The sequence below is a fragment of the Cyprinodon tularosa genome, unplaced genomic scaffold, assembly GCF_016077235.1.
Source record: "Cyprinodon tularosa strain WSP-4 unplaced genomic scaffold, ASM1607723v1 ctg51, whole genome shotgun sequence".
Taxonomy (NCBI): domain Eukaryota; kingdom Metazoa; phylum Chordata; class Actinopteri; order Cyprinodontiformes; family Cyprinodontidae; genus Cyprinodon; species Cyprinodon tularosa.
In genome coordinates this window covers 3,889,308-3,902,140 of record NW_024039241.1, presented here as the reverse complement: position 1 = coordinate 3,902,140, position 12,833 = coordinate 3,889,308, and positions in this window count along the sequence as shown.

Sequence of the window (12,833 nt, the reverse complement as noted above, 5' to 3'; positions counted from 1 at the left end):
GAGTCATTCCAACCACAGCGAGCTGACAGTGACTGAAATGACCCCATAAAAAAAAATGCTGCCAACGCATATTTTACCATGTAGTCTGTAACGGCTTTTTGAATGATCTCTTCTGAAACCAGGAGGCACAGTTCAAGCCTCTGCAGCATGAGAATCTGGTTTCACAAAAAGGAAATACTATGATTCAGACACATTTTGATGCACCCACATCCACAACTAGAGTTTCCATTTAGAATACATACAGTAACATCACAGCGTTAACATTATAGGACATTTGCAGCTTAAGTATAGCAGTCATGTCTCTCAAAAAGAAACTTGTTCGCATGCACACCTGCACATGAGTGTTTTAATTGCATCTGGAAATTAAGGAGAGTGAATATATCTCTAGATTTAGACCTTCCTTTGAAACAACTTGTGTTTCAAAGGAATGTTTAAGTTGCCTTCAGGTTTTGAATCAAACAGATTTGGTTGATTTTACATCATGAAGAACCAGGCATGTACGGGATAATGTTGCAGAGAGGTCAGAGACAGAGTAAGGGAAGAAAACAATAGCCCAAGCAATGATGAAGAGCAATCAGATGCCCTCCAACCAGTGGGGATGAGTATCGGATGTTTTTACAAGACAAGACAGGTAGGTGGGTTTCAGTCCCTCGATGTGCAAGAGTTGTAGAGACAGACCTCGGAGGATTGTAGTTATAACTGCAGTGAATCATTGCTCAACAAAAAAAGTAGATATTTTTTACTGCAGGAGGGATGACAAATCAAAACCCCACTTTTTATGTCTTCATCAAAAAAAAAGAAGAATGAACTTTGATCACATCAGCAATTGTTTGCTAATATGCTGTTGTTTTTAAAATTCCAATAAGAAACCTTGATAGATGGCATGATGTGACAAAAAAAGGACTGCAGATACATTTTAAGTCGTAACACATTCAAAGGTTTAAGGGTTTTCTTTGCAACACTAAATTACTTCAAGTCTTGTGCTCTGATTTATTTCTGAGTGTGAAGAATTGAATCTCCGGAAGGTAAAACTCAGAGCAACATTTCACGCAACATTGAATTTTGAGGTCAAGCTCTTGACGTGTTCTCGTGTCTGTCTCTTGAAATCATGCGGACCTGGACATGCAGTTAATATTTCCTGCTAATCAAATGATCTGATGCGGATATTCCCAGTAGGTGGGTGGAGGTGGCTGGAAATGTAAAAGAATCTGGAAACGTTCATTCTTATCCGTTTGTATCATTTGCAGACTTTGAGCTGATTCATTTTACATCACAATGAAACGCTAACATCCCCCTGACAAGGTATTTACAATTTTTCACAGATGTATACCGGTAACAGGTTTTCCTTTCGCTCTGCTGTCTTACTCTTTACTATTCCATCTGTAGATTCACATCTGGAAAAATCAGCTGAACAAACACCAACAATAACTCATGTACAGCAAATAGACCAGTGGAGGTTCCTGTGAATGTTTACAGTTTAACCTATCTTTTTCCCCCTTATCTTTCTGCAGAGGAGGAAAATCTTTGATCAGCAGCACTATCTCTACCAGCTGTTGTTCATTTACACCAGAGCTATCATCAACAACTCTACCTCTCCCACTCTCAGACTGAGGAGGCACAGCTGAAGTGATACAACTCCGACTCTAAACCTGATTAATATGACACGCTCAATCTGAGTCGCATACCAGCACTGGCCTGTGACTCTGCTGGTATCTGTGCACCAAACAAAGAAAGAAGTCCAAATATAAGTGGAATCTGCATGCTGTGTTCTGCAGAGTATGATTGAAATACAGACAAGCAGATGTATTCTGGTTTCCAGTTACAGGTGAGTAATACCAAACACTTAAGTCTGAGAGGACTTCTTTAGTAGTGCAAGTTGTGATGTGAGAGTAGTTGCTGGTTAACAAAAAAGGAAATTCATACTAAGATAACTGACATCTTTATCATGGTGATCCCAATATTTGATTTAGATAGGTTAAGACAACCAAAGACAAACCAAACTGTCTCTGTTAGCACTTTGTACCTTTTTATCTATCATTACATGTCTCTATTGCATTTTCACATCTTAAGTCACATATGGTCCTGAGAAAACCATCTGCCCCCTTACAGATTGATTTTAGTCACATTATCAAACAAAACAATAACTCATTATAAATTCAAGTGATTAGTTTACTTATTAAGAAAAAGCTATCATATATATAATCATAATTAGCTTATGAAAAAAAAACTCTTGTTTAATCATGACTTAAACATGATTAAAAACATAGATAAAATTTACTTGACACAATTACTGACTTGACTGTAGCATCAAGAAATCAAATGAGCAGAACCAGTCTGACAACATGAAGGAGACTGAAAAATAAAAACTGCAACCCATCAACCCAAAAATGCCCCTGAACAAACCTGGAACAGCAATGAATCTTCCCAGGATTTGCCAACCTATCAAAGTTACCCAGAATGCATTAATGAAACAATTGAATCACAGCAGGTCTCAGTCGCCTTAGTAAAAGACAACGTTTATGATCCATTAGTTAAAAAGAGGTTGGTCCAAATGTCTAGCCTGACTTAGTCCTACTCAATTCTAGTCAGAATATGAGTCTGATACTGCTCCATAGAGCTGTGATTATGGGGCGTGTTTTGAACGAACCAGGAAAAAAATGCCTCTGCACTCAATTGGATAGACCTACAACCAATAAGAGCAACGGAGTGCGTGACGTATGTTAAGCGAGGCATAGTTGTTGTCAACAAAAATCAAAGCGTGCAGTTGCACGCCTAGAATAAGAAGATGAGACTTGATCGCGTTTCTCTGTTCCTCTTTTAAAATTGATTTGCTGTCGATATCTTCTAGAACAGACCTAATAGCAGAATCTACACACCTCAACTCTCCAGCGGCAGCCATTGTTGTTGTCACCCAAGCACGCTTTGGTGACGTGGTTGATTACGTTACTGTTGATCATCTGTCCATCATCGTATAAAGCCCGCCCTGACAATTTGATTGGCCCGCCAGATATTGTGCGAGCATACTCACGCTACTATTGAGCAATGCCAGACCGAACTTCCCGACCTCCAACGTTGTGGGCGGGACTAAGTTCGGAATGGCACCCAGGCTACCAAATGTCATCCAATGTACAACTTTAAGGTGAAAACATGTGTTTACCAAAATTTCCCCAAATATACCCTTATAATCCTCAAAATTTTTTTTTAAATTAAAAGCAGACTCTGGCCTGTGTACTATTACATCCGGTGCATCATACCTGCAGTGTCATGATCTTGGAGCTGACGACTACCTTGATCTTTCATTCCATTTACCTGCCTAGCTCCACTTAGTTTCTCATTACCTTTCATTTGTGTCACCTGCTCAAGTCTCTATTTAACCTGCTTGTTCCAAGTCATCAGTGCCAGATTATTCAAGCCTTTGGTGAGAGCGTACTCGTTTGTGTTCTGAATGCCTCATCCTGACCCTTTTTGCCTTTGGACCTCTGAACTTAACTGTTCCTATTCTGATCTGTTTGCCTGAGCTGTCTTAGGACTGCTGCTGGATTCTGCCTGTTGACCAAACCTTGATCTGCTTCCTGACACTGACTTGGATTTCCCTTCGGTACCTCTTCGGATCACTGATCTTCTGGCCTCCTGTGAACCTCTACGATGCAGGCTTTAGCTTTGCCCTCTGTATTGTTCTGATGTCCTTCGTTTGCTCAGTTCTGATCTCCTGCCAGTTCTGAAGTCTACAAGACTTCAACGTCTGGAACTCTCTGGGCAGCGTTTGACGCTTCGTGTTGGCAGTCGTTCGGCCAGAATCCACCTCTTCCTCTTGGCATGGACTGAAATTCAAGACCAGGTTAGTGACTCACACGTTCATAATCATCCCCTGCCAGATTAATGTGGTCACTAACCCTTCTCCTGCAGAGGTTCTTGCCTTACACATCTTTGCTGCCACTGCCAATCCATCTTTTTTTAATAAACACTTTTTGAATAAGCTAACTGTCTGTCTTGCCCTGAATACTGGGTCTTCTGTTCTGAGCCTTGACATACAGTTCACTATCATGGTGGTGCTAGTGTGATGGTCCCAACCCTAACAGGCTTTCTGTACTGCATTTATGATCACTTGCTCTGTAGCAGGAAATCATAAATGGCTTTGAGTTCAAAGATAAGTGGTTTTTGCAGCAGGACAATTATCTGAAACACATTAGCAATTCCCCCCTGTTAGCCCCAGGACAAAATTAGTCACAGTGGCACAGTTTGGACTTAGTTCCAAGAATATGCAATGTAAAAACCTTTAACTGTTATAAATGCTTAGAAAGACCATAGCTCGGATACATTTAATTATTCTCCAAAACAGAAGAAGGTTGAATTTCAATAAAAAAAAAAAAAAACGTATAATGTCCTTCTTAAAAGTATCAAGTAACACCTTTGCAGGATTACATCACCTCTTTAGGTCCAAGACTCAAACTGTTATAGAAAACAATCAAGGTCACATTTTAAGTGAGTTTCAAGTTCCTGCAGCATTCTCTAACCTATTGTTAGTGAGGAGACGGTTCTAACCGTTTGACAGATTGCTCTACTGATACCACTTTCTGTGGAGGCAGGTACAAATATGTGAGACCACAAAATCAGCTGCACAAAAACAACCAACACCTTCATTGCAGAGTGCATTTTCCCGCAAAGGTTTAGACATTAGCTATATCAAGAATAAAAAGCACTCCAGTTTCAAGTCAAGTTTCGTTTTGTTTTTAGGAGGACATAATGGCCAGTAGTGCATTTAGCAACTCCAATAAAATGATATAGAGCCCTTTATGCTTTCATAAATATTTATGCCTTGTATTCTAACCTTTTAAAGTCATTAACAGTAGAGAAAAAATATAGAGAGAAATATGCTGTGATGCTTTATAAATCACTGTGTGATTAACAAGTCTTTATCTGTTTGTAGTAGGAGGTGACTCATTTTGAAATATTTGTTAGACTTTCTCACAACTGACAGGAAGTACTCAGAGGTCCTCGTATGCAAACATCACTAATGCAAGCATGAGATAGAAATATTAATGCAACTCTTACTTTAAACAGAGATAAATTCATTCACACAATTCAAAGGTTTGCAATGACAGAACCAACTTCTCTTACCTTTTTCCTTAAAATAAATGCATTTTTTCTTGAATTGAAACACTTTGCAGATGGAAAAAGACAATTCACATTTAAAATAAGAAAAAATCATTGCATTGTCTTATTTCAAGTTCATATTATCTAATTATCTTATTTTAAGAATAAAAAACAAATTCCATTGGCAAATCATTTTATTTACCTACTTAATTTAAGAAACGTTTATTCATTTCTAGATTGTTTTTGCAGTGAAACATGTCTCCATTTTTCTAATGCTCCCATGTGGTATCAAAGGGGCTCATCACTGAGTGCCTAATGGTTTATAAGGTGATGGGAATTACTCAAACAATGATCCGGAAGTTCTGAGGAAGAAGAGTCTAATGTTCAGTTCATGGGCCCTTTATGTGTTTCAACAGTTGAGGCCAAACCGCTGAGTGCTTAATGGTTATTTAGTTGATGGAAATTACTTAAACACGCTCAAGGGGAGTGAAAACGCATTTCTGTTCATTGCCGTAAGTATTTCATGGAGTAAGGGAGGGGTATAGTGCATATGAAGAATGATTCAGCTGGAAATGCAATTCAGGGAAGTATATCTCTGTGTTCTGTTGCAAAAACACTTTGGTGGCTAATTTTGTGACGAGATTTTAGTCCCGTTCCAGGGTTGAACGAGGGAAATTGCTGGCAGAGCATCAAGTGAAAATGTTAGTGAAATAGGCAGCAGATGGTTCTGGTTCATAGACCGGTGCCTCTGAACCCCCTGGTCATGACTGGGTCTGTGGACTCCTCAAGATGTGGCACAATTCCTGGCTCCTCTTTCTACAGCACAACCAGCAGGATTTGAGCATCGGGTGATAAAACCTGCAGAGTTCCATTTAGAGGAGGGAGGCATTTACTGTTTCCCTGACAGAAGCTAGTTAGTGAAAGTCATTGTAAAGGCCATATAAGAGGCTGTCTTTAAAAGCTTTCCCTTTCTATCACATTTTAACTCCTAAGTAATTTATTCAGATTTGATGTAATACACAAGTAGAATAGTCCAAAATCATTAAGTCTGAAGTGTCTACCCTGCAATGTTTAGTTTTATTTCCTTGATCCAAGATTTAGTTGAACCTCATTTTGTCTTCAGCTGCATTTAGAGGACAAGACTTTGACCCAGCTATTTGTAAAATAAATTTTCAAGTCTTTTCACACATATGTTTTTATCCTTTTTCTTTTCATGTTATCTCTGTCTGTCTGCCCCTGTTTCAAATCTTAAGAAGCGACTAAGTGGTTTCCTGCTGGGTTGGCCCTCTATTACACTCCCTCCAGCTGCTCTGACCATGCAGAAGAAAAGCAGAACCACACCCTGACAGTACCACTGAGATGTTTAACAGAGGGGATGTTATGTGCCTTAAACGTATCGTGACCACCTGCAAATGTAACTTCCTGTGAGTTTCTTCAATAATGGCTCTCCTCTTGCCCATATAAAACCCAGCTTTCTGGATGTTGAAAACCTCTATGTGGTTTTTCTTCTAGGGTCGCCCTGTATTTAGCTCCCTTTATCTTTCCATCTTCTCTGATGGTGTGCTCAAAGATTTAGATTTCCATCAGTAATAAAGTCTTACATACTCAGTTGTGGACTTATCTGACTGAAGCACCTTCTTCCCTTCGTCTGCTATGTCCCTTACAAATAGGAACCCTCCTATGGCATAGCCTAGGGCAGAGAGAGCTAAAGTAAAGCCTGCTTTAAATTTTTACAGGACTCAATCTCTGACTTCATTGCCTTTATTTCCTTTTTGTTTTTGGTCTCTGTGATGCTGTTTGATCACTAATGGTCAATAACAAACCTTATAGGCCTTTACAGAACACCTTAAAGCAGGCATCCCCAACCTCGGTCCCCTGCAGTTTTTAGAGGTTTCCCTGCTTTAGCACAGCTGATTATAATGATTGCAGTAGACCAAAAGCCTGTTAATCATCTTTCAATTAAAATCAGCTGTGCTGGAGCAAGGAAACCTCTAAAACCTGCAGGACAGCGGGCCTCGAGGACCGTGGTTGGGGATGCCTGCCTTAAAGTACTGCACTGGAAAAATTCGAAATGTAGATAAGTAATTTTTTTCCTAAAATAAGTGCAATTGTTATTGGGTTGAGGAGTAAAGGACATTTTGCCAATGGAACAAGACAATTTACATTTAAAATAAGAAAACACAAATGCATTGTCTTATTTCAACTGCATGTTATCTAATTATCTTTTTAAGAGTAAAAATACTCCATTCCATTAGCAAACCATGTCGTTGAACCACTCAAATAAAGGTAAATACACATAATATAAGAAATCTTTACTTATAGACATACTTTTTAGAAATTCATTGCTGGAGGTTTCTTCCTGTTAAAAAGGAGTTTTTCCTCTCCACTGTCGCTGCCTTTGAATCAAGGAGTGATGCAATCAGCTGGTTTTTCTTAGACAGAAAAATTTTAATCCGTTTGACTGGATGATTTGATTGAACTGTCTCTGTAAGGTGCCTTGAGATGACATGTGTTGTAAATTGAATTTAATTGAATTGAATTAAATAAATAACTATTCCACAGATGGCATTGTTAACCAAAACCTTGTGAAAATGTTTCAGTAATACTTCTAAGAGAGGTTATGATAATTCAAAGAAAGATGTTCTTGAAGTTTACCTGTCTTACTCAAACCTGTTAAGTAAGCATCGTTTGAATACTTTTCACCAACCTTGTTTTGAAAACCCAAACCACGAAGCTCACACTGCTGCAGAACCAAAAGGACACACCTCATTAACCACATCCGAACATGGCCATGTGACACGATTGTGCAAGCTTTGCTGCTAAGGCTTATTCATTTAAAGAAATCAAAACTTTTTACTTCTAGTTGTGCACCAATTGAAACTTTACAACAAGGCATACAGTGATTAAATTTTAAAGAACTCACTTCATTTAAACAAAAATTATATGTTTTAATTGTGGCAACAGGTTTAAAATTGTGATGGACTTATGTGTGAAGTCCAGTGTTTCTGCAGTTTATTGAAGATGCCAACAAACCTGCCACAACCCAGTTTTATTCTGCCTAAAAATCTTCATTGTTTCTGATTCCTTTTGTGTGATTATGTTTCGTTTGAATATCAGCAAAATGTTTAACATCTTAATTTAAAGAAAACTAAGAGAAAACAACTTATTGCCCTTCGTATGCTACCAGTGTCTTGGTTAAAACTGTTCCACATTCCCACATGTTGTTAGCAACAGAAAAGCTATTTTCAAATAATGTCTCCAGCACAAATTAAATGTTCAGCACAGTAAAAAACAGACAGACACAATTAGTGAGAGCACTGGAGGATTTAGCAGCTCAGGAGTCAGAAGGCTCCCACAGGGGTTGAGTGAGGCCAGAACGGAGCAGCAAGAGAGAGAATATTGGAAACATGTCCATTGACGGATGCAAATGTTGCTCGAATGAATGTGTAAGTAAGCAACTGTTTACAACTCAGAGAGGTGATGATTAGCTGTGGAGGAAACAGCATTGTTCCAGTTACTATCTGCCAGATGTCCCCAGAGCGACCCGTTTCACATAAGAGCTGCATCAGAGTGGAGCGACCCCAATCTCACTGCTATGGCTCAACTTTAAAAACTGATTTGAGGTGTGTAAAGGGCTGCAATCTTTTTGAATCCACAAAGGACTTCTAAACAAGGTGTTCTGAGTAGCTCCTGCAGTTTTAAAGTCCCACCTTGATGGGTGGAGCTGTAAAGCCACAGCGGAAGGAAAGCTGTGTAGTGTAGCTTCGGTTGCACTAAATTTAGAGATCCACAATCTCCCTGCAGGGCTGTGCTGAGGTTTGGCTGTTTTTATTTGTGCTTCGGAACGAAATGTGGAAAAAAAAGTAAACAGTTTTATTTTTATCTCGAAGTGCCTTTGTCTCATAACAACCTGCTCCAACCATCTCATTTACCCTCCATAGTAAAACACATAGGCTTTCCCTGCACAAGATTGTGTGTCTTGTCCAGCTTATGAACAGGCTATAAAGAAAGCAAAAGGCTGAATTTAAGACAGTAACTCTTTCAAAACAATACTCACTTATATATTTCTTTAGTAGAACCTGTGCACCAACAACACAACCTCAACACAATCTCATCAAATAATATAGTATGGATTTTAAATGAAGGAAAAATGCAACAAAGCAAGAGGAGGTTATGTCTTTTGTGCATTTAGGTCGATGAATTATCTTGAGGCAAACTAGTCAAGAAGATCAGCCAGTGGCGCCACCAAGAGGTGGCAGGGCACTAAACAACTGCATCATTTTTTTCATCTTTTACATTACCACAGCCCATTGTTATATGATACCAAGATAACACATTTTAATCTCGGAGAGATTGTGAAAAGAAAAGTTGAATTTCTTATTTTAGCTGAATTTTAGCTTGGAAGTACCTGAAAACATAAGCTAGCATTATATAAGCTTTCCTTAAAAAAGCCCAGGGGAAGCATTTTTGTCTATCTATATTAAAGGTATAGTGGAGGATTTTCTCGAACTTTTAAAAAGACCTCTCCACTTAAAGAAAAAATGCACATGCACAACCCTGTAACTACTCCTGAGAGGGAATGCCTATTAAACGGGTGTGAGAGCGTGCATGAGCCCATTTCTCCTCGTGCATTCTCTGTTTAAAAGTTGCTGTTTGCATCGTTCATACAAGCTTACTTTCCAAAATAAGATTTGCAATTTTTCTACTATATGTCAGACTCACCACCTGTAAGTGATAATGGGGACGAGCATGTAGGACGGCCTTACATAAACATATTATCAGAATGAATGATAATTGGGAGGACCACTTATTTTGACGATTCACCCAGAAAAAATCCATCCTACTTTATACATTTAATCGGACTAAAAGTCAAGTTTCGTCCCAGTGATATATATTTAAATAAATCTCATTTTTAAATGTCAGTCATAATGATTGCTGGGCCCCATCTGGCCAGCCCTTAACTAATTTTCTGGAGGTGGCCCTGTGATCAGCCGGCATAAGAAAAGATTGTAAGGGATTAAACAATTTCTGGGAAGTTTTAACATAGATTCTGTAGAATTCAATTAGTTGTGCAAATGTTTCTTCCTTCATATTAGATTCTGAGTCAGGATTCTATCCGAATGATAGACACTATTGCAGTCTTACAGATAACACATTTAAATCATTAAATTATAAAAAAGGAAAGAACCCAGATAAGTACAATTAAAGAGCTAAAATGAAAATCAGTCAGCTGAATGTATAATTAACCCAAAAAAACAGTTTTGGTCAGGATAGATTTTATCTTGATTATTAAACATGTACAATAAAACAACATTAGAGATTTGATATGAGCCTCACTGATCAGGTTAAACTTGAAGTTCTATTATTTAGAATATGATACAAAAATCAGATAAAACTGAAGAAAACGATTAAAGTATGTGCTCTGACAAGCGTATAAATTTTAAACCTCTTTTCTATGTCATAATCTCTATGAAAAGCCATAATCTAAACATCTCTGCCTAAATATCCGGACTATTGTACTCCATCTATCCTGCAGTGTAATGTATCCACCCATTGTCTTATGTTTATCCAAGGTTGAGTTGCAGATTTAACAGATTTTGAGCCCTGACATCCTCCTCTGTGTGACACACTCCAGTTTCCATAGCAGTTTCCTGACCAAGAGTTTTCAGACCTTGAGGAATATGTATATATATTCCCCTCAGTAAGTTCTGAGTATTACAGGATGTCTCCTCCCAGAGGGATGAGCATAAAAAAAAAAAATTGGATGGATGGATGGATGGATGGATGGATGGATGGATGGATGGATGGATGGATGGATGGATGGATGGATGGATGGATGGATGGATAGATAGATAGATAGATACGGTAGATAGATAGATAGATAGATAGATAGATAGATAGATAGATAGATAGATAGATAGATAGATAGATAGATAGATAGATAGATAGATAGATAGATAGATAGATAGATAGATACATAGATAGACAGACAGACAGACAGACAGACAGACAGACAGAGACAGACAGACAGACAGACAGACAGACAGACAGACAGACAGACAGACAGACAGACAGACAGACAGACAGACAGACAGACAGACAGACAGACAGACAGACAGACAGACAGACAGACAGACAGACAGACAGATAGATAGATAGATAGATAGATAGATAGATAGATAGATAGATAGATAGATAGATAGATAGATAGATAGATAGATAGATAGATAGATAGATAGATAGATAGATAGATAGATAGATAGATAGATAGAGATCTTTTTCTGAAGAACACTGATAGATCAGAGGAAACTGTCTCTGGAAGCAAATATTGAGCAATGAGAAATGGCAGAAGAGTTAAGAGCTAGGCATCAGTTTCAATTAGGCCCTGTCTTGAGTTAAATTATTCATTTCTATATTTATTTGCTTCAGATGTGTTCATGACAGCCACAAGCTTTCTACCGTGGAAGATGACAAACTGCCTGTTGCAGCTTGAGGATGCCTTTCGAAGGAGGTCACAAATGAGTGAAAGATGTTGCGTTTGTTGACGCTGAGCCCTTAATTAAAGCAGTGTGGGATAATGAGAGTTCACCTCCACTCAAGCATATGCTGCACTTAAACTCAGCTGACGTGACAGAAAACTCACATGCAACCTTAGACTGAAAGGGAAGGGTGGGCGGAAAGAGTGGTTCGGCACCAACCGGCCATCGGGGACCGTGGAGGAAGGAGAGGAGCCAATCAATTGACTTTTATAGACCTGAATCACAGTTAAACGGTCCTGTTTAGCTCAGCTGCCTTCATTCATTTCTCTGTTTGATGGCTCATCAGGAGAGCAGAGAGGTGACATTCACATGCACACCGCATGAAGTGATGAAGGTGTTCTGACAGCTGCACCTGTTTTTATACTTAATATGAGACCATTCCACAGTCCTCCGATGGGTTTCAGGTTTCAGATGTAAAAGACAAACAGAGCTGGGTGGAAAGTCTGTGCAATATGTCTGTATATAGAACTCTTGCATAATCCTAGCTGCCACCTTTAGAAAGAAGTGATAACTAATGGAAAAAATTGATATAAGCAGCAACGGCTTTGAACTAAGCAGTAGACTTTATCGTGCTTGATTGAGGTTGTGTGTTAAAGATACTGATACTGTCTAGAATCATGTGTTTTGCAAGCTTTTGAGCTATTATATGCTTCTCCTATCTTTTGATTCTTAAAGGAACATATCTTTTCTTTCCCTTATGGTTGAAACCCACTCAGACTCAATCATTTGGACAAGAATTGAAACAAGATCAACATCCAGTCAACATCCAGGGCCAGGTCTTTCCCTGGATGTTGACTGGGCCTTTCTCACAAACAAAATGCTTTGATCTAAACCATTTGCTGGTTATGCTTCTCAGTCATCCAGAACATAGATGGTAACTTTAAAAAAAAAAGGTTAAAAAAAACCCCCAACAAAAAACAAACTAGACTTCAGTTTTGTTTTGTTTGTCTGCGGAGCATGTTTCAACCTTTTATCCAAACGGCTTTCAAATTCAAAGCTGAGAGAGAAGTTCCATGCTTTTAAGCAAGGTTTAGGTTGTGCAGTGCAGATGGAAATTTACATACAGACCAGACTCCTCTAACAATAACCAATTCTATTCAGTTTATTTATATAGCGCCAATTCACAACACATGTCACCTTTAGGCACTTTATAGAGACCATTCAATCAGATTATAGTCAGATTGGTAAAAAAAAAAAAAT